A 19,629-nucleotide genomic window follows, 5' to 3' on the forward strand; every position below is an offset into this window, starting at 1 on the left:
TGTGCTTGTCTGGTCTCCTCCAAGCTCATTGTTCATTTCTCTCAGTGATTTTCACTGTAATACCCCTGACACGGCAAAGAGCGGCCACAGCAGTGAGAATGCAGAGTTAGAGAGTTACCACCATAACACAACTGAATTCCTTGGCTGTTCTCACCCAAAATCCAGTCCCTTCAAGGCACACACTGGATTTCCCATCTTTCCCTCCTTCCCCACCAAGCGCATCCGTGTCCTTGAGACACGTGAATCCCACGGGTGCACTTCCCTTTGCCTGAAGCAGGAATAACCCAGACTGTCTTCCCAGCATGTTTTTAATGTGCACTACAGGAACTTTATCCCTTTCCATGGCACATAAAAACTTGGATTGGACAGGGCCAGCCCGATTGGCACATCCCCCAGTGCTGAGTGACCAGGTGACCTTTGCTAAATGTGCCTCCCAATGTTGGCAGGTCCCAGCACCCACTGCATCATTCCATCTTTCCTGGTGCATGGCAGGTGTGGTGGTTTTAGCACCATCAGGAAATTAAAATTCACATAAGTCACTCCCTTTCCCACGGCCCTTCTGGTGAGGGAGGGACAAAAAATCAGAGACTCTGGGTGGAGATAACAATTCACTAAAAGCACAGAGCAATGGAATAAGACACGCACAGTCACAACAGCAATATCAGCAGCAAAAGTATCCAGAAAGAGAAGGTGTTTCACTCCCAAAAGGGGGTCACCACCGGGCACACAGAGAAGATGTTGGGTGCTCCCCAAGTGACGTGTCCGTGCGGTGCCCCCGGACAAAGGCAATGCCGTGGGGGAGCTCCCAAGGGTAACGTGTCCAACCCCTCAGCCCAACAACAAGGAGAACCAAGGACAAGCCAAACCCCGGGAGCTGGGTCGTCCCGGCCGTGTGGCGCAGCCGCTCCCTGGGCTCAGTCCCGCGCTGGCTCCTCTCTTCTCCTCCCAACCCGAGGGCTGAGGGGGCTGAGGCTGCCCCCCAACCGCCCCGTCCTGCTCAGAGCTTTGGTTCAGCACCACGGCCCGTCGTGGTTTCCCCTTTCAGCACCAAAGGTCCATCGTCCCAATCCAGGGAAAACATGAGGGGGAGCAACAGGGCAGAGGACGGGGAGCACAGGAGTGATGCTGACAGTCCCTGCCCTGCAGAGAGCGGGGCAGGATGGAGCAGTTGCGGTGCAGAGCCCCGGCTTTTCCTGCTGGAAGCACAGCCCTAGGGATGGCACGGATGGTACAGGATAAATAACTTGGTGACACCCACAAAGTGCTAAACTGCCCCCTCTGCTCCCTAACCAGGACACTGTGGTGACTGACCATGGCAATGGGAATGTGTGATGGTTGCCATGGTAACCGACCCTAGCAATGGGAATGTCTGATGGTTGCCATGGTAACCGACCATAGCAATGGGAATGTCTGATGGTTGCCATGGTAACCGACCCTAGCAATGGGAATGTCTGATGGTTGCCATGGTAACCGGCCATAGCAATGGGACTGTCTGATGGTTGCCATGGTAAATGACCGAGGCAATGGGAATGTGTGATGGTTATCATGGTAAAAAAGTGAAGCAGTGGGAAGCATGATGGTTGCCATGGTAACCGACCATAGCAATGGAATGTATGATGGTCGCCAAGGATACTGACCTAGCAATGGGAATGTATGATGGTTGCCATGGTAACCGGCTGTAGCAATGGGAATGTGTGATGGTTGCCATTATAACGGACCATAGCAATGAAAATCTCTGCTGTTTGCCATGGCAACTGACTGTAGCAATGGCACTGTATGAGGGTTGCCATGGTAACCAACCATAGCACCGGAATGTATGATGGTTGCCATGGTAACTGTTTGTAGCAATGGAAATGTGTGCTGGTTCCCATGGTAACCAACCACAGCAATGGGAATGTATGATGGTTGCCATGGTAACTGACCGTGGCAGTGAGAATGTGTGCTGGTTCCCATGGTAACTTACCATAGCAATGAGAATGTCTGATGGTTGCCATGGTAACTGACCATTGCAATGGGAGTGCATGATTGTTGCCATGGTAACCAACCCTAGCAATCTCTCCTAGTTGCAAGAACCGGGACCAGTTTATCGCTGTGTGGCTACAACCAAAACTGTGTATTCTACACCCTCTGTGGCATTTCTGATGGACTCTTAACAATGGATCCGTTGCAGCAGCTGCCCAGGGACCACCTGACACCTCAGCCGACCAGCTGGCTGGGAAAGAACTGTGCAAGGAGTGTTCCTTTGTCTTCACACCCAGGACTCAGTTGGGATAACTCCCCTCGGGGAGGCATTAGCACCTTCACCCCCAGCCTGAGGGGTCATCTCTGCCAATGGGCCACCTTGGACTGGCAGAACAGGCAGCTGCAACACCCAGACCATCACACACTCTAAAAATACCCCGGGACTCACAGAGTTAAATCGCCCATTGTGAAACTCCCTGCCCTGGGGGAGGTGCTGGACATCCCCACCTGAACCTGAGCACATTTACTCTTGGGCTTTGGGCACTTCTGCTACCACTCGTGGGATGGAGAGGAGGACCAGAACTCCAACAGGACTGGGACTGGCACTCTCCACAGGACTGCCATCATTACCTCAACACAACTGCCACCATCATCTGCACCAACAGCTTTCCCTTGTCCTTTGCACCCTGGGGGGCCACGTGGTGCTCAGCACTGTTCTGTTCTTGTCCCAGGCTGCTGGCTTATACAGCTATTTCTGGGGGTTAAAACCAGTTTTCTCTGTATCACTGTATTTATTGTAATCTTCTCAGTAAATTGTAAGTCTGACTTGTAATCCCTCGGGTGGGTTCATTTCTCCCTCCGGTTTACTTTTAACCCAGCACACAATGGGAATGTACGATGGTTGCCATGGTAACTGACCGTGGCAAGGGGGCTCAGTGGCGTTGCCCATGGCTTCCACTTCTGCAAATTGGCTTCATTCCCCTTCTCCTTCAGCAGCCTCAGCCACTCGTCGTGGGGGCCCCACACAGCAGCTTCCCAGCTCCGTGAGGTTCTGCAGCAGCCCAGGGTTCCTTTGGCCCCACAAGGTCCTGCAGTGTCCCCATGGCCCCTCGATTCCCAGGGTCTCCCTGCTTCCATGAGTTTCCCCAGTGTCCCAGGTTTCCTTTGATTCCATGAGACCCAGATGTGAAGCAGTGGCCCCTTCATTCCACGAGGTTTTGCAGTGTCCCGATGGCTCCTTTCTGCCCTCAAGTTCTGCACAGTCTCAGGTTCCTCTGTTTTCAGGAGTTTCTGCAGTGTCCCGATGTCCTAGTTAGGACAGCTGAGACCAGTTCATCACTGGATGGGTGTAACCCAAAACTGTGTATTCTATAGCCTTCCATGCCATTTCCCAGAAACTGTTATCAATAGAGCATTTACACCATCTGCACACAGAGCCTGACTCCTCAGACTATAAACTAGGCATTAAGAGGCCTGCGAGATAGGAATATGTTCCTGTCCTCACACCCTTTTATGGAATACCCCGCTCTGAGGGAAGGACTGAGCATTCCTGCCTGAACTGGAGAATATATAAACTTGGAGTTTTGGAACCTTTTTTACCACTCGTGGGATCCAGAGGAAGACTGCAGCTCATTGCTCTCAACCAGCCTGAGACCACCACCCTCAGCTGGACTGCAATCACCACTCTTGACCAGACTGCAACAGCACTCTCACCAACAGGTTTTCCCCTCACCTTTTCCTTTGGACTCAGGGGGCCCAAAGAACACCACTCTGTTCATGCCCCAAGGTGCTGGGTTATATATTTGGGGTTTGTGGGTTAAAACCAATTGTTTGTCTGTATAATTGTACTTATTGTATTATTTTATTAAATTGTTATTCTGACTTATAATCTCTCTTTTGAGTTCATTTCCTATTTATTCTTGCTTTGGTTTTCTCCTTCTTTCATATGCTCTAGTTTTATGGAAGAAATTTGCTTGAACCACGCATCACCACAAAATTCCAACGTTTTACCTCAGGGACTATCTGGAGGAATATAAGAGTTGTCACCCTTTTTGCCACATTCCCTATCTGGATTTTTGCCCCTCTTGGGCACCGACCTTTTGTCCCCCTTGGGCATTTTCCTTTTGCTTCCCCCCATTCCCACATTTACTCACTGATGAGATTCCTCAGTCTTTCCCTGTGGACTCCTTTCCAGATTATGACATTTCCTTACCCTTTCTTCCCCTCTCACCTGTCTCTGGACAGTCTCAGGAACCCGATGAACTGTCCCATTCTGGCCACAAATGAAGGGAGTTGATCACCAAACTTCAAAGCAGGGGCTTCCCTATCCCTTGCAGCTGCTGGGTTCTCTTGTTCCTCAGCAAACTATACAGATGCTTCAAACTGGGGGTCAAAGGCTGCTTCAAAATGGGGTCAAAGGCTGCATAAACAGTAACTTTCTACTCTACTGCTAAACCAATTAGGACTGTAGCACAAGTTTTGCAAGAACAGTCTTATTATTACTTATACCAGGCAGGAAGTTTCCAGCACAGGATGAATTGTCTTTGTTAGTCTCTTCTTTACCTTGTGATTACTTCACATGTCCTTGGAGGGCTCTAAATTCTGGATTCCATGTGTCCAGATTTTAGTTCCCCCAGGATTTCTTCATTGAAGCTTCTCATGGTTAGTTTGGCAAAACTTAAAGTTTCAGTGATGTAATGATCAACTCTGACAGTAACTGTCTGTGAAAACAAGCTTGGCACCAAGCTGACTAAAGTGGGAAATTTCTTGAACGAGGTGTTTGTTCCCTCTTGAGCCTCCTTTTGCTACAAGGGGATTTCTCTGATGGTTCCCTGTTGGCTTCCATTACCCCAGGAGTCCCTGGCTCACCTCTGTGAGACATCAGCTGTGCTCCAGTGTGGCTGTTCCATCTCAGAGTCACCTCAGAGGGGCCCTCACGGGTACCTTGTCCCTCTAAGTTTTTCATGTTATCCCACAGATTTCCCGGAACAAGCCTGATCCTGTGCCCCTCCCCCATCATGTCCAGTTTAGAGCCCTGGGACACTGTGGAACCTCATGGAACCAAAGGGACCCTGGGACACTGTGGGGGCTCATGGAACCTGTGACACCACAGGGCTTCATGGAACCCAAGAGACCCTGGGACACTGTGGGGGCTCATGGAACCCAAAGGACCCTGTGACATTGTGGGGGTTCATCGAACCAAAGGGACCCTGGGACACTGTCAGGAGCCTCGTGGTGCCCAGGGTTGAGGAATCCCGTGGGTGCAGGTGGCTCAGGGAGCAGCTGCAGTTGGAGCTGTGGGATGAGCTCTGGGTGAGGGGCCTCAGACCAAAGGCCGTGAGCTGCTGACCCTGGAGCAGCCAAGGGAGAGGACACTTGGAGACAGGGCAGGAGCCCAGGGCTCAGCAGGAAGAGCAGTTTGTGTGCTTGGAGTGTGAGGGGATAAAAACTCATAGAGGTTTTTGTTGGGGGTCCCTCCTTGAGGCACCAGCTCGGGCTGTTTCTGTGTTTCTTCACAAGGAATAAATTGTTTTATTGTTTCTAAGACATGAGACTCTGCCATGGGAAACCTGCAATGGAAGCAGTGAGGAAACCTGGTCTGACTGTGAGAGTGGGGGGTGTGAGGAGTCACAGGGGACCCGTCGGGTCACTGGAGCTGCTGCTGCTGGGAAGGGGCCTGAGTGTCAGCAGTGCCAGTCTGGGCTGGTGGGAGAGTGACTGCCAGGGAGTCCTGGGAATGGTGAGCCTGGGAAGTTCCCTTAAGAGTGTGAGGGGGATCTCGTGTGCAGAGACCCCCAGGAGCCCCCTGAGCCGCTCTGCTCATGGCAAGGATGCAGAGAGGGCAGAGTTACTGAACACCTTTGCACTGACAAGACCAGACCTCAGGGATCTCTGGCCCGGGAGACCAGGCTATAGGAATGTTGGAAGGAAGACCTTGCCTTGCTCAAGGAAGATTGGCTCAGAGAACACCTCCAAAAACTCTACCCCCACAAGTCCGTGGGACATTCATGACCTCCTGTCACCAAGGGGACCCTGTGACACTGTGGGACCTCGTGGTTATCAGACTCCCAAATATTGTGTGCAACTACTGTTTCACAGAACTTCCAAAAGTACTGTGAAAAACTGTAGAGCCTGAGCGTGTTGGTCCAAACTATTCTCATCTCACCTGAAGATGTCCCTGCTAACAGAGGTCCTGTGTGTTCCCTCTGCTCTCTGGGCACTTGCATCCTTTGAGAGCTGCCCATCACTGCGGTAGTCAAGAGCACAGGGTGGGGGATCCCCTGGAGGGGGAGCAGAGACATCTTTCCTAGATCACCTTGCTCAGAGCCCCATCCAACCTGGCCTTGAATGTTTGCAGGGATGGGGCATCCACCACCTCCCTGCAAATGTGTTCCAGTGTTTCATTCTCATCATCAAATGTTTCTTCCCTCTCTCTAGTTTGAACCTCCCCTCTTTTAGTCTAACTCTCCCCCTGTCCTACTGTGACAGGCCCTACTGAACCCTTTGCCCACATGTCTCTAAAAAGCTGCCTTGAAGTACTGGAAGGCCCCAAGGAGGTCTCCCCACAGCCTTTTCCTCTGCAGGCTGAAGAGCCCCCACTCTCTCAGCCTGTCTCCATGCGAGAGGTGCTGCAGCCCTGGGGTCCCCTTGGTGGCCTCCTCTGGAAGTGCCCCAAGAGGTGCGTGTCTTTGCTGTGCTGAGGAGCCCATGGAGCTGCAGGAGATGCCAGGGCTGGCAGGGGAATCTCCCCAAGCCATTGCCATTGCGGGCGGGTGCGTTGCAGACAGCCAGAGGAGCCCAGAGCTGGAGGCAGCACTGCAGGAGGGGTCTCAGCTGAGCGGAGCAGAGGGGCAGAACCCCCCTGCCCTGCTGCCCACGCTGTGGGATGAGCCCAGGACACGGGGGGTTGTGGGCTGTGAGCTCCCATTGCTGGCTCCCATCCTGCTTTTCATCCCCCACTATCCCCATGGCCTTGGATGCAGGACTGCTCTCCATCCCTTCAGCCCCGAGCCTGGCCCTTCAGACCTGGGGGCATTTGACACCCGCTGGCTCCTTTGATCCCCTTTCCCATCCCTCCCAGAGCCCAGGGAAGGACTGAGGGGCCTTGGCTGATTGTCCCTGACCCTCCCCTCCCCCGACACCAAGCTGTGCTCCTTGGGGACGGTGCTTGGACAGCCCCAGCCAGACCCTGTTTCCTGCTGTGCCCCCAAACCACCGGGTGCCCCAGGGGACGTGGGAACACACATGGACACGGGAAGGCACCCGTGGATGTGGGAACACACACACCCAGACAGACACAGAGCATTTGTTTTGCTGCAGGGGTTTATTGATTCTTGCAGGGAAATTGCCAGGGCACCCAGGGGATCAGGGGGGTCCTCCAGGGATGATCATCTACCCATGCCGCTGGAGGGGGCCAGGACACGGGTGTTACCACCACTTCCAGTCCTGAAAGACAGAGCCCCAAACGTCACCCCCGGTGTCCACAGGGACATGGCAGGGGCCTTGTCCCCACCCCATCTGTCTGCAGGGAGCTGGGGCAGGAGAAGGGAATTGGATGCTGAGATCCATGTGGTCCCCAGAGCCCCTGAGCCCGGGATGCTCTGACACCTCCCCGAGCCCCTCCCTGCCCTCCCGGTGAGCCTGGGGGTCTGCAGAGCCCCCAGTGCAAGGCAAGGCTTGGGGGCAGCTCTGTCCAGCTGCCCCAGGAAAAGGAGCAGGGACAGCCCCATGCGTGTCCCTCTGCTGTGCCCAAGCTCTGCCCACTGCAGAGGGCTCAGGGACCCCCCAGGGCCCTGCCAGGCTCCTTTGGGGGGCTGAGGAGCCTCCCATATTTCTCACCTGGACATGCAGAGAGGCAGCCGAGCGTCACTGGCGCATCAGCTCCACCTGGTCAGCCACGGGGGGCTGGGGACAAAGGCCGGGTTAGAGACACACTGGGGTGAACTGGGACACACTGGGCTGGACTGGGACACACTGGGATGTACTGGGGAACACTGGGCTGGACTGGGGCACACTAGGGTGGACTGGGACACACTGGGATGCCGGGGAGGATCGTGACCATGAGAGGGGAAAGTCTGGGCCCAGCAGAACTCAGGGTACCCACCTCAGACCTCTTCACTCGATGGACATCCATGCCTCCCTGGAGAGAGAGTGTGAGGTGTCACTGGTCACTGGGGTGTCCCCAGGCCCAGGAGGGATGGGGGGACTACATTTCCCCCCATTTCCCACACTGGGGACATCCCAGCTCCAGGACTTACCCCAACACATCCACCTCCTCCTTGTCCCGAGATTGGCTGGGGAAGGAGAGCAAAGGTTAAAGCAGGATTGGCCCCTGTGGGGCTGGGGGAGAGACACGGGTGTCCCCAGACCCCCTAGCCCATGGTTGGCCCCTGGTCTGAGGGGGAAAATCCCTTCTGCTCCCCCAGCCCCTCTGCACCCAGTTTCCCCCAGGATCCCTGTTCCTGCAGGGCCCAGGGTGGGGATGGAGACAAGGAGAGCCAGGGGAATTCAGGACCTGCAGGAGGGTGAGGTGGAGGAGGAAGGGACTCAAAGAGGGTGAAGTGGAGAGAATTGGGGATCCCACAGGATGGACATTGGGGTGTGGAAGGGATGGGACTGTGGGGGATGCGGGTGAGGAGGAAGGGATTGCAGTGGAGGGGACCCAGGGAATGAAGCAGGGCAGGGGTGGGGGCAGGAGAAATGGGGAAGGGGAGAAAACTTGAAGGGACTGGGAGGGGCTTTGGGACTGAGGGGTCAAGGAAGGGGATTTCTGGACACGAGTGTCGTGGCCAATGGGAAAGGGGAAGGATTAGAGGAGAAGGAGGGGAAGAAATGGTGTGGGAATGATGGCCTGTGTGTGTGTGGTGGGGTGGACTGGGGTGTGTGGGAATAGAGTGGGGGCCCTGAGGAAGGGCCTCCCCGGTGCACACTGGGGTGGACTGGGGAGCACTGGGATGGCCTGGAGGGTGGTGGCCACCAGAGGGGAGGGTCTGGGCCCAGCACAAGCCCTGGTACCCACCGGGCCGCCGATCCCGCCTGCCTGTAGAGAGACAAGGAGACGTCACTGGTCACTGGGGTGTCCCCAGGGCCAGGAAGGGATGGGGGCCCAAAGTGCCCCCCACTTCCCACACTGGGTGCCCCCCAACTCCCGGACTTACCTCCCCACATTGGACGCCGCCGGCCTGAACGGGCTGCAGGAGGAGAGCAAAGGCTTGGTTGGGGTTGGCCTTGTGGGGCTGGGGGGGACACGGGTGTCCCCACCCCCTCCAGCCCCGGCTGCCCCCCGGGCTGAGCGGGGCTCTTTGGGATTGTGGCTCCCAGGCAAGATGGGGACACCAGTGCAGGGGGAAAGGCAAGGCATTGAGGGCAGAGCCTGGAGGAAAGGCCCTGGGAAGGGGCCATGGCAGAGCATTTCCCAGTTGGTGCCAGTTCAGCCTGGCCAGGCCTTGTCCCACTGGAGCCCCGGGGTGGAGCTTGGGCCTGTTTGTCCTCCTTGGACTCCAGTGGGGCTTGGCCCAGTTCCACCCAGTTTGGGTTGGGCCTTTGCCTTGGCTGGGAAAGAGAGGAGATGGTGGGGAGATGCCCCAGGGGACCAAGAGGATGGGATGGGGAGGCCCAAAAAGGTGGGATTTGGGGTCAGAAAGAGCAGGAAGCGTTGGGACTGTGCCAGGACGGAGCCGGGTGCAAGCATCCCGTGAGGAAGCGGAGTTGCAGCAGCAGGAGCTGAATTGTGGGGAGGGGAAGGAGAGAGGGAATTGTGGCCAGAAGAAAGTGGCCTGGCCGGGGGCTGGGCGTGCTGGGGAGTGCTGGGGGAGCCCCTGGATTGGGAAGGGGCCCATCCCTGAGCCCATGGCCGTGGCATGGGGGCCTCACCTTGGCATCTGCCGGGGGGCTCAGCAGGATGGTGAAGAGCAGGGCCACGCTGAGCACAGCGACCTTCATCTTCCTCTGGGCCTGGGCAGCGCGGGCTGAGGCTGCACAAGGGCAGGAGCACATTTATCCCTGCCAGGACTCCTCCCTGCCCCCTCCCCGAGAGCCCCCGGGGCAAAGCCCGGCTGGGCACAGCCCCCAGCCCTGGCCACAAGCCCAGCCCTGGCACAGAGTCCATCCCGCCTGCGGCACCCATCCAGCCACCTTCCCCGGCATCCCTCCAGCTTCCTGCACGGGGCAGCTGCCCCTGGAAGGGCCCAGGCACCTGGGGGTGCCAAGGGGGTGGGCAGGGAGCTGAAAGCAGCTGCATACCCTGTGGGGACAATCCCACACAACACAATCCATCCTCCAACAGCCCCCAAAGCCTGATCCACCCATGTCCTCCTGCCCATCCCTTCCCAGAGCTTTCCCTCTGGGACACCCCAGAGCTCAGCCCAAACTCAAACCCGGCGTGACTGAGCACAGTTGTCCCTGTTCCCACTTCAGTCCCTTGGCTGAACGCGGGGCTGACACTGCCCCCCTTCTTGGGGCACCAGGACCCCCGGATCAGGGAAACAAGGAGCTGGGAGATAAAGGGGCTGATGGGCAATGGGCACAGGCGGGTGACTGGGATCTCCAGTGTGGGCAGGCACTGGGGAGCACTGGGCAATGCTGGCCCTGGCACACAAGGGCTGGGCCCAGGGAAGTGCTGGGGTGGTGGCAGTGCCCGGCTCCAGCCCATTTGCAGGCACTGCAGCCCCCAAGTGGTGCAGGCCCAGCCACGGCCTCCCCGAGCAGAGCCCAGAGGGGCAGATGCCCTTTGCTGGCCCTGCCCCTGTCCCAGCTGGGCACACCGTGTCCTCCCGCATCAGCCGGGCCCCGCTCTGCTCAGCTGGCCCAGGCAGGGGGGGCCAGGCACTGGCAGCCCAGCAGGGCTCTGGCTCCACACTGGGCTGGCCCTGGCACACAGCTGCCCCAGTGCCCCTGTCCCCAGAGATGGCCCTGCCCTGCCCTGGGCCCAGCGCTGGCCCTCAGCAGGATGGCACCTTCCCGCCCCACTCTCCCTCCCTCCCCACCCGCCTCACAGGCCCCTCTGGGCTGGGACCCCCGTGGGCACAGATCAAGGACAGGCACTGAGCGGGGGCTCCCGGCACCTGCCACAGCCTCAATTCTCCACTCACCTTTGACCACAGTTCTGCAACACCTTCCATCCTTACGGGCCCCTGACCAGACACAAGAGACCATTGTGGGGTAGCTGGGAAAACATCTCAGCTCAATGACTTGACTGTTTGCCTTGCATTTTCCCCAGGAGCCGGCAGTGACCTGGAAGATTTTCCTTTTGCCCTTTTCTGCTTCGTGCCTCGTTTGTTGGATAATTGAGGAACGTTGACTGAGGAGGGGCCCAGGGGAGGTGAAGCCACTCAAGAAGGAGGCAGTTACAGCCCCTCACCACCAATGATCCCACTCTGGACCATCCAAACTGCGGGAGCAGCAGCTCATTGGAAGAGGGAAATGTCCCCAGTTTGGTGTTTGAGAGAGAGATGGACGAGAGACGTGAGCAGGGTGCCTGAGGTGCAGCTGATCCCCCCTGGACTGTCTCCTTCCTTCCCCCTGAGCAGGGCTGGGAGCACCTGGGGAAATTCCTCTTGTTCCTGCAGTCCCTGCTGTGGGATTTTTCCCACCCTCTGGTTCCAAATGGATTTGGGGTCTGGCCGTTCTCCTCAGGTCATGACCCTCAGGGAGGTGTTGTGGTGACTCCCAGAGGGAAAGGGGAGGAGAAAAGGGGGCCCTGTTCTCCCCACATTTACATCTCCCTTCCCAATTTCCTGGTGCCCTCGACTTCCCAGAGTCCCTCAGTAGCTGCACGATGGGGGACAGGACCAGACTGAGCAGGAGGTGTCTGTCCTGTTGTCCTGGTTTTGACTGGGATAATGGACTGGTTTACAGTCCCTGCCCACAACAGGGACTTCTCTCAGCACAGAATCCTGGAATCATGGACTGGTTTGGGTGGGAAGGGACCTTAAACTCATCCCATGCCACCCCCTGCCATGGGCAGGGACACCTTCCACTAGCCCAGGTTACTCCAAGCCCCGTCCATCCTGGCCTTGGACACTTCCAAGGATGGGGCAGCCACAGCTTCTCAGGGCAACCTGTGCCAGGGCCTCCCCCCTCACAGGGAAAACTTTTTTCCCAATATCCCCCAAACCTGCCCTCTGTCAGTGGGAAGACATTCCCCCTTCTCCCATCACCACAGGTCCTTGTCCAAAATCCCTCTGCACCTCTCTGGGAGCCCCTCGAGGCACTGGAAGGGGTTCTAAGGCCTCTCTGGTGCCTTCTCTTCTCCTGCATGGACAATCCCAATTGTCCCAGCCTGTCCCCAGAGCAGAGGGGCTCCAGCCCTCCGAGCATCTTTGTGGCCTCCTCTGGATCCACTGCAACAGGTCCATTCCTCCTGATCTGGGCCCCCCGAGCTGGAGGCAGCACTGCAGGTGGGGTCTCACCTGAGGGCAGCAGAGGGGCACATTCCCCTCCTCCCCTGCCCCCGGGATGAGCCCCGCACACGGGGGGTTTCCGGGCTGGCTCGTGTCCCATTTGTCACCCACCAGCACCCCCAGAGCCCTCTCCCAGCAGGGACTTCCATCCCTTCCTCCCCCAGCCTGCACCGATCCCGGGGGTTGCCCTGACCCGGCTGCACCACCTTGGTCTTGTCCAACCTCATAATGTGGATGCGATGTCACTGGAGAGATATGATGTCATAGGTGTGATGTGATGTCATATGATGGATGTGATATCACAGGGGAGATGTGATGTCATAGTAGAGATTTGATGACACAGAGGAAAGATGTGATGTCACAGGTGAGATGTGATGTCATATGATTGATGGGACGTCATAGAAAAGCTGTGATGTCACAGAGGAGGACGTGATGTAACAGAAAAAGGATGTGATATCACAGAGGAGGATGTGATGTCACAGGGAAGGATATGATGACAGAGGAGAGATGTGATGTCATATGATGGATGTGATGTCACAGAGGAGGATGTGATGTCAAAGAGGAGGATGTGATGTCCCACAGGAGGGACTGCAGGAACAAGAGTAATTTCCCCAGGTGCTCCCAGCCCTGCTCAGGGGGAAGGAAGGAGACAGTCCAGGGGGGATCAGCTGCACCTCAGGCACCCTGCTCACGTCTCTTGTCCATCTCTCTCTCAAACACCAAACTGGGGACATTTCCCTCTTCCAATGAGCTGCTGCTCCCACAATTTGGATGGTCCACAGTGGGATCATTGGTGGTGAGGGGCTGTAACTGCCTCCTTCTTGAGTGGTTTCACCTCCCCTGGGCCCCTCCTCAGTCAACATTCCTCAATTATCCAACAAACGAGGCACGAAGCAGAAAAGGGCAAAAGGAAAATCTTCCAGGTCACTGCCGGCTCCTGGGGAAAATGCAAGGCAAATAGTCAAGTCATTGAGCTGAGATGTTTTCCCAGCTGCCCCACAATGGTATCTTGTGTCTGGTCAGGGGCCCGTAAGGATGGAAGGTGTTGCAGAACTGTGGTCAAAGGTGAGTGGAGAATTGAGGCCGTGGCAGGTGCCGGGAGCCCCCGCTCAGTGCCTGTCCTTGATCTGTGCCCACGGGGGTCCCAGCCCAGAGGGGCCTGTGAGGCGGGTGGGGAGGGAGGGAGAGTGGGGCGGGAAGGTGCCATCCTGCTGAGGGCCAGCGCTGGGCCCAGGGCAGGGCAGGGCCATCCCTGGGGACAGGGGCACTGGGGCAGCTGTGTGCCAGGGCCAGCCCAGTGTGGAGCCAGAACCCTGCTGGGCTGCCAGTGCCTGGCCCCCCCTGCCTGGGCCAGCTGAGCAGAGCGGGGCCCGGCTGATGCGGGAGGACACGGTGTGCCCAGCTGGGACAGGGGCAGGGCCAGCAAAGGGCATCTGCCCCTCTGGGCTCTGCTCGGGGAGGCCGTGGCTGGGCCTGCACCACTTGGGGGCTGCAGTGCCCGCAAATGGGCTGGAGCCGGGCACTGCCACCACCCCAGCACTTCCCTGGGCCCAGCCCGTGTGTGCCAGGGCCAGCATTGCCCAGTGCTCCCCAGTACCTGCCCACACTGGAGATCCCAGTCACCCGGCTGTGCCCATTGCCCGTCAGCCCCTTTATCTCCCAGCTCCCTGTTTCCCTGATCCCGGGGTCCTGGTGCCCCAAGAAGGGGGGCAGTGCCAGCCCCAGGTTCAGTCAAAGAGCTGGAGTGGGAACAGGGACAATTGTGCTCAGACACGCCGGGTTTTAGTTTGGGCTGAGCTCTGGGGTGTCCCAGAGGGAAAGCTCTGGAAGGGATGGGCAGGAGGACATGGGTGGATCAGGCTTTGGGGGCCATTGGAGGATGGATTGTGTTGTGTGGGATTGTCCCCACAGGGTATGCAGCTGCTTTCAGCTCTCTGCCCACCCCCTTGGCACCCCCAGGGGCCTGGGCCCTTCCAGGGGCAGCTGCCCCGTGCAGGAAGCTGGAGGGATGCCGGGGAAGGTGGCTGGATGGGTGCCGCAGGCGGGATGGACTCTGTGCCAGGGCTGGGCTTGTGGCCAGGGCTGGGGGCTGTGCCCAGCTGGGCTTTGCCCCGGGGGCTCTCGGGGAGGGGGCAGGGAGGAGTCCCGGCAGGGATAAATGTGCTCCTGCCCTTGTGCAGCCTCAGCCAGCGCTGCCCAGGCCCAGAGGAAGATGAAGGTCGCTGTGCTCAGCGTGGCCCTGCTCTTCACCATCCTGCTGAGCCCCCCGGCAGATGCCAAGGTGAGGCCCCCATGCCACGGCCATGGGCTCAGGGATGGGCCCCTTCCCAATCCAGGGGCTCCCCCAGCACTCCCCAGCACCCCCAGCCCCCGGCCAGGCCACTTTATTCCACCCACAATTCCCTCTCTCCTTCCCCTCCCCACAATTCAGCTCCTGCTGCTGCAGCTCCGCTTCCTCACGGGATGCTTGCACCCGGCTCCGTCCTGGCACAGTCCCAACACTTCCTGCTCTTTCTGACCCCAAATCCCACCCTTTTGGGCCTCCCCATCCCATCCTCTTGGTCTCCTGGGGCATCTCCCCACCATCTCCTCTCTTTCCCAGCCAAGGCAAAGGCCCAACCCAAACTGGGTGGAACTGGGCCAAACCGCACTGGAGTCCAAGGAGGACAAACAGGCCCAAGCCCCACCCTGGGCTCCAGTGGGACAAGGCCTGGCCAGGCTGAACTGGCACCAACTGGGAAATGCCCTGCCATGGCCCCTTCCCAGGGCCTTTCCTCCAGGCTCTGCCCTCAATGCCTTGCCTTTCCCCCTGCACTGGTGTCCCCAACTTGCCTGGGAGCCGCAATCCCAAAGAGCCCCGCTCAGCCCGGGGGGCAGCCGGGGCTGGAGGGGGTGGGGACACCCGTGTCCCCCCCAGCCCCACAAGGCCAACCCCAACCAAGCCTTTGCTCTCCTCCTGCAGCCCATTGAGGCCAGCGGCGATGCCTGCGGGGGGGTAAGTCCAGGAGTTGGGGGGCACCCAGTGTGGGAAGTGGGGGGCACTTTGGGCCCCCCATCCCTTCCTGGCACTGGGGACACCCCAGTGACCAGTGACGTCTCCTTGTCTCTCTACAGGGAGCCATCATCGGCGTGAGTACCAGGGCTTGTGCTGGGCCCAGACCCTCCCCTCTGGTGGCCACCACCCTCCAGGCCATCCCAGTGCTCCCCAGTCCACCCCAGGGTGCACCGGGGAGGCCCTTCCTCAGGGCCCCCACTCTATTCCCACACACCCCAGTCCACCCCACCACACACACACAGGGCATCATTCCCACACCATTTCTTCCCCTCTTTCTCCTCTAATCCTTTCCCTTTCCCATTTCCCATGACACTCGTGTCCAGAAATCCCCTTCCTTGACCCCTCAGTCCCAAAGACAGTCCCAGTCCCTTCCAGTTTTCTCCCCTTCCCCATTTCTCTTGCCCCCACCCCTGCCCTGCTTCATTCCCTGGGTCCCCTCCACTGCAATCCCTTCCTCCTCACCCGCATCCCCCACAGTCCCATCCCTTCCACACCCCAATGCTCATCCTCTGGGATCCCCAATTCCCCCCACTTCACATCTTTGGGTCCCCTCCTCCTCCCCCCCACCCTCCTGCAGGCCCTGAATTCCCCTGGCTCTCCTTGTCTCCATCCCCACCCTGGGCCCTGCAGGAACAGGGATCCCGGGGGAAACTGGGTGCAGTGGGGCTGGGGGAAGCAGAAGGGATTTTCCTCCTCTGACGAGAAACCAACCATGGGCTGGGGGGTCTGGGGACACCCGTGTCCCTCCCCCAGCCCCACAGGGGCTAATCCTGTTTAAACCTTTGCTCTCCTTCCCCAGTCAATCGGGGGAATAGAAACAGGTGGATGTCTTGGGGTAAGTCCTGGAGCTGGGATGTCCCCAGTGTGGGAAATGGGGGGAAATGGAGTCCCCCCATCCCTCCTGGGCCTGGGGACACCCCAGTGACCAGTGACACCTCACACTCTCTCTTCAGGGAGGCATGGATGTCCATCGAGTGAAGAGGTCTGAGGTGGGTACCCTGAGTTCTGCTGGGCCCAGACCCTCCCCTCTCATGGCCATGACCCTCCCTTGCATCCCAGTGTGTCCCAGTCCAGCCCAGTGTGCCCCAGTACATCCCAGTGTGTCCCAGTTTACCCCAGTGTGTCTCTAACCCTGCCTTTGTCCCCAGCCCCCCGTGGCTGACCAGGTGGAGCTGATGCGCCAGTGACGCTTGGCTGCCTCTCTGCATGTCCAGGTGAGAAATATGGGAGGCTCCTCAGCCCCCCAAAGGAGCCTGGCAGGGCCCTGGGGGGTCCCTGAGCCCTCTGCAGTGGGCAGAGCTTGGGCACAGCAGAGGGACACACAGGGGGCTGTCCCTGCTCCGTGTCCCGGGGCAGCTGGACAGAGCTGCCCCCAAGCCTTGCCTTGCACTGGGGGCTCTGCAGACCCCCAGGCTCACCGGGAGGGCAGGGAGGGGCTCGGGGAGGTGTCAGAGCATCCCGGGCTCAGGGGCTCTGGGGCCACATGGATCTCAGCATCCAATTCCCTTCTCCTGCCCCAGCTCCCTGCAGACAGACGGGGTGGGGACAAGGCCCCTGCCATGTCCCTGTGGACACCGGGGGTGACGTTTGGGGCTCTGTCTTTCAGGACTGGAAGTGGTGGTGACACCCGTGTCCTGGCCCCTCCAGCGGCATGGGTAGATGATCATCCCTGGAGGACCCCCCTGATCCCCTGGGTGCCCTGGCAATTTCCCTGCAAGAATCAATAAACCCCTGCAGCAAAACAAATGCTCTGTGTCTGTCTGGGTGTGTGTGTTCCCACATCCACGGGTGCCTTCCCGTGTCCATGTGTGTTCCCACGTCCCCTGGGGCACCCGGTGGTTTGGGGGCACAGCGGGAAACAGGGTCTGACTGGGGCTGTCCAAGCACCGTCCCCAAGGAGCACAGCTTGGTGTCGGGGCAGGGGAGGGTCAGGGACAATCAGCCAAGGCCCCTCAGTCCTTCCCTGGGCTCTGGGAGGGACAGTGTGGGAAATAAAAAATCGGTTTTATTACAAGCAAATGAATTAAACAAATCACTAACGTAGGAGTTTTTCTTTACTAACCTATAAGGCATATCATGGAGTTGTAAGACGCCAGATTCAGCCTGGAATCGGTGTCAGGGAAACATGGGGACGGGAATAGGGAACTGTAAAATGAATATTGGTAAGGAAACCCCTTATACTGCATGGCTGGTCCTGGAAGCCGCCGTGCTGCTGGACACTCCACCTCCCAGCACGACACAGCCAACCAGGGGGAGGGGAACACCTCTTCTATGACATAATCAGGGTTGAACCTTAAGAATGTTTAAAAAGCGGGACTTTTGAATTGGAGGTGTGTTCCTGGGAATCCTGCATGCCTAGGACACCCAACATGTGTTGTAATTAATTTTTCCTTTTCGTTTCATTCATTTTGTTTTGCAAACTTTTGCCATTTATCTAAATTTAATAAATGAGATTTTTCTCACACTACTGCTCACCCTCTGCACAGAATCACGGAAAGACTAAGGTGCTCTAGTCCAAGGCCTGTTTTAGAACAGGGTTTCCTAGAGTCAGTTGTCCCAATCCTTGAAGGTTGGGAAAAGCCAGGAAAGACGTAGGCAAAGAAGACATTCAGTATTTCTGCTTTTTTCCTGTCCTGTGGAACAAGCTGCCCCATCTTGTTGAGGGATGGGCCCACATTTTCCCTGCTTTTCCTTTTGTCACCTACAGACATAAAGAAGTCCTTCCTGTTGTCTCTGACATCACTGGCCTGATTCAGTTCCATTTGGGCTTTGGCTTTACCAACTTCATCCCTGCATGCCCAGATAACATTTCTGTTTTCTTTCTTTGCATCCACTCTCTGTAAGCTTCCTTTTTGTGTTTGAACAAGAAGCTCCTTGTCAAGCCATCCATGCAGACCTCCTGGAATTTTTGCCTGACTTTCTGCTTTTTGGGATGAAACTCTCTTGAGCTCGATAGAAGTGATCCTTGAATATTAACCAGCTCTTTTGTGTCACTGTGCTTTGCAAGGTGTTGCAAAGGCTGTTAAACCCAACAAGTATGGAAAGGGGGTTTCAATGAGAAGAAAATTAGTAGGTGCAAACCCAGGATGAATGGGCTCTGTCTGTAGCACTGGGCCAGATTCAAGGAAATTTACCAGTAACACAGTTCCCTGTGGCACAGCTGCTGGCATGTGGAGCACAAGTCCTCACTGCTGTGTTAACTTATGAGCCTTGCAGTCATTCAGCCCCCAAGGACAGCTCCGTTTGTGTCCACAGAGATCCAATGACAGTAAGAATCCCTGCCCAGCCTGGTGTTCAAAGGAGATGACAGTGTAGAGATGGGGGAAATCAATTGAGGGATTTGTTCCCCAGTGTCACGGGTTTACTTGTTCTAAAAAACTGAACGGGAATTTTTTTTCCCCTGCTGCCTGTGGGGGAGGGATGTTGAATGGGGAGGACAGTTTTCTGCCTTGGGTGATTACCTACCCAAAGGAGCTGGCTGGCAGAACTACATTCCAGCCTGACAGCTCTCCCTGGGGCTGGGGGGGGGCGTGAGGGGTTTTTTTCTCCCCTCCTCTCCTTGGAAAGTGTCGTAGGTCAGAAATTGTGTGAACAGTTTCTGTTGCATTTCTGTGATTTCTCCCCTGGCATGGCTGGGTGCAGATAGTAAAAAATGGTGGGCCACTATTATGGCTGCAGGTCTTGTGCCAAGATGCCAGGGAGGAGTTTTTGGGAGGTGAATAAAGTTTTCTCATCTCCTATGACCACCTGTTGTGGTCCAATTAGCAGGGAACAGCAGAGCATGTTTTCCTTATGTAACCAATGTTGTGTGAACAAGAAGCTGAGCGTCATGAGCACTATATAATCTGTCTTTCTCCTAATAAATCCGACATTTGCCTGATCATATTGATCCTGGAGCAATCTGTCCATACCCTTCCATCAACAGAAAGTGGCACTTCACTTTCTGCCTTAACGGAGGCAAGGGGTGTGTGTGTTGGAAAAAGCTCTGAGGCCGTTTTGCTCTCGACCTGGTCATCCATCTAAGAGAAGGTCACTCTGAACAAACCTACGTCCTGAGCACCTCGCTGCCACCGTCCAAGCTCGCTCGGCCCCGGCAGATGAACCTCAGGATTAAAGGGTGGGCTCAGTTCAGTGCACACTGTGTCTCACCTAAAATATCCATTGCTCAGGCTCGAAGGCCTTACCCGCATTTGCAAAGCCCTGTAACACCAG

At 57.2% G+C, this 19,629-nt stretch overlaps 1 protein-coding gene and 1 long non-coding RNA gene across 2 annotated transcripts in view; both read right to left on the minus strand.

Annotated features, from left to right (window-relative positions):
• The window catches only part of LOC135405841 (zinc finger protein 239-like), a 264,939-nt gene that overhangs the window by 222,977 nt on the left and 22,333 nt on the right, over positions 1–19,629 (minus strand). The gene's annotated exons all lie outside the window — the stretch shown is intronic.
• On the minus strand, positions 8,108–9,266 carry LOC135405754 (uncharacterized). Its single transcript, XR_010426002.1, has 3 exons — positions 9,120–9,266; positions 8,981–9,001; positions 8,108–8,255 (listed from the first exon to the last, which is right to left on the minus strand). It is a non-coding gene; the product is annotated as an uncharacterized LOC135405754 (long non-coding RNA).

Source organism: Pseudopipra pipra, chromosome W, assembly GCF_036250125.1.
Source record: "Pseudopipra pipra isolate bDixPip1 chromosome W, bDixPip1.hap1, whole genome shotgun sequence".
Classification (NCBI taxonomy): domain Eukaryota; kingdom Metazoa; phylum Chordata; class Aves; order Passeriformes; family Pipridae; genus Pseudopipra; species Pseudopipra pipra.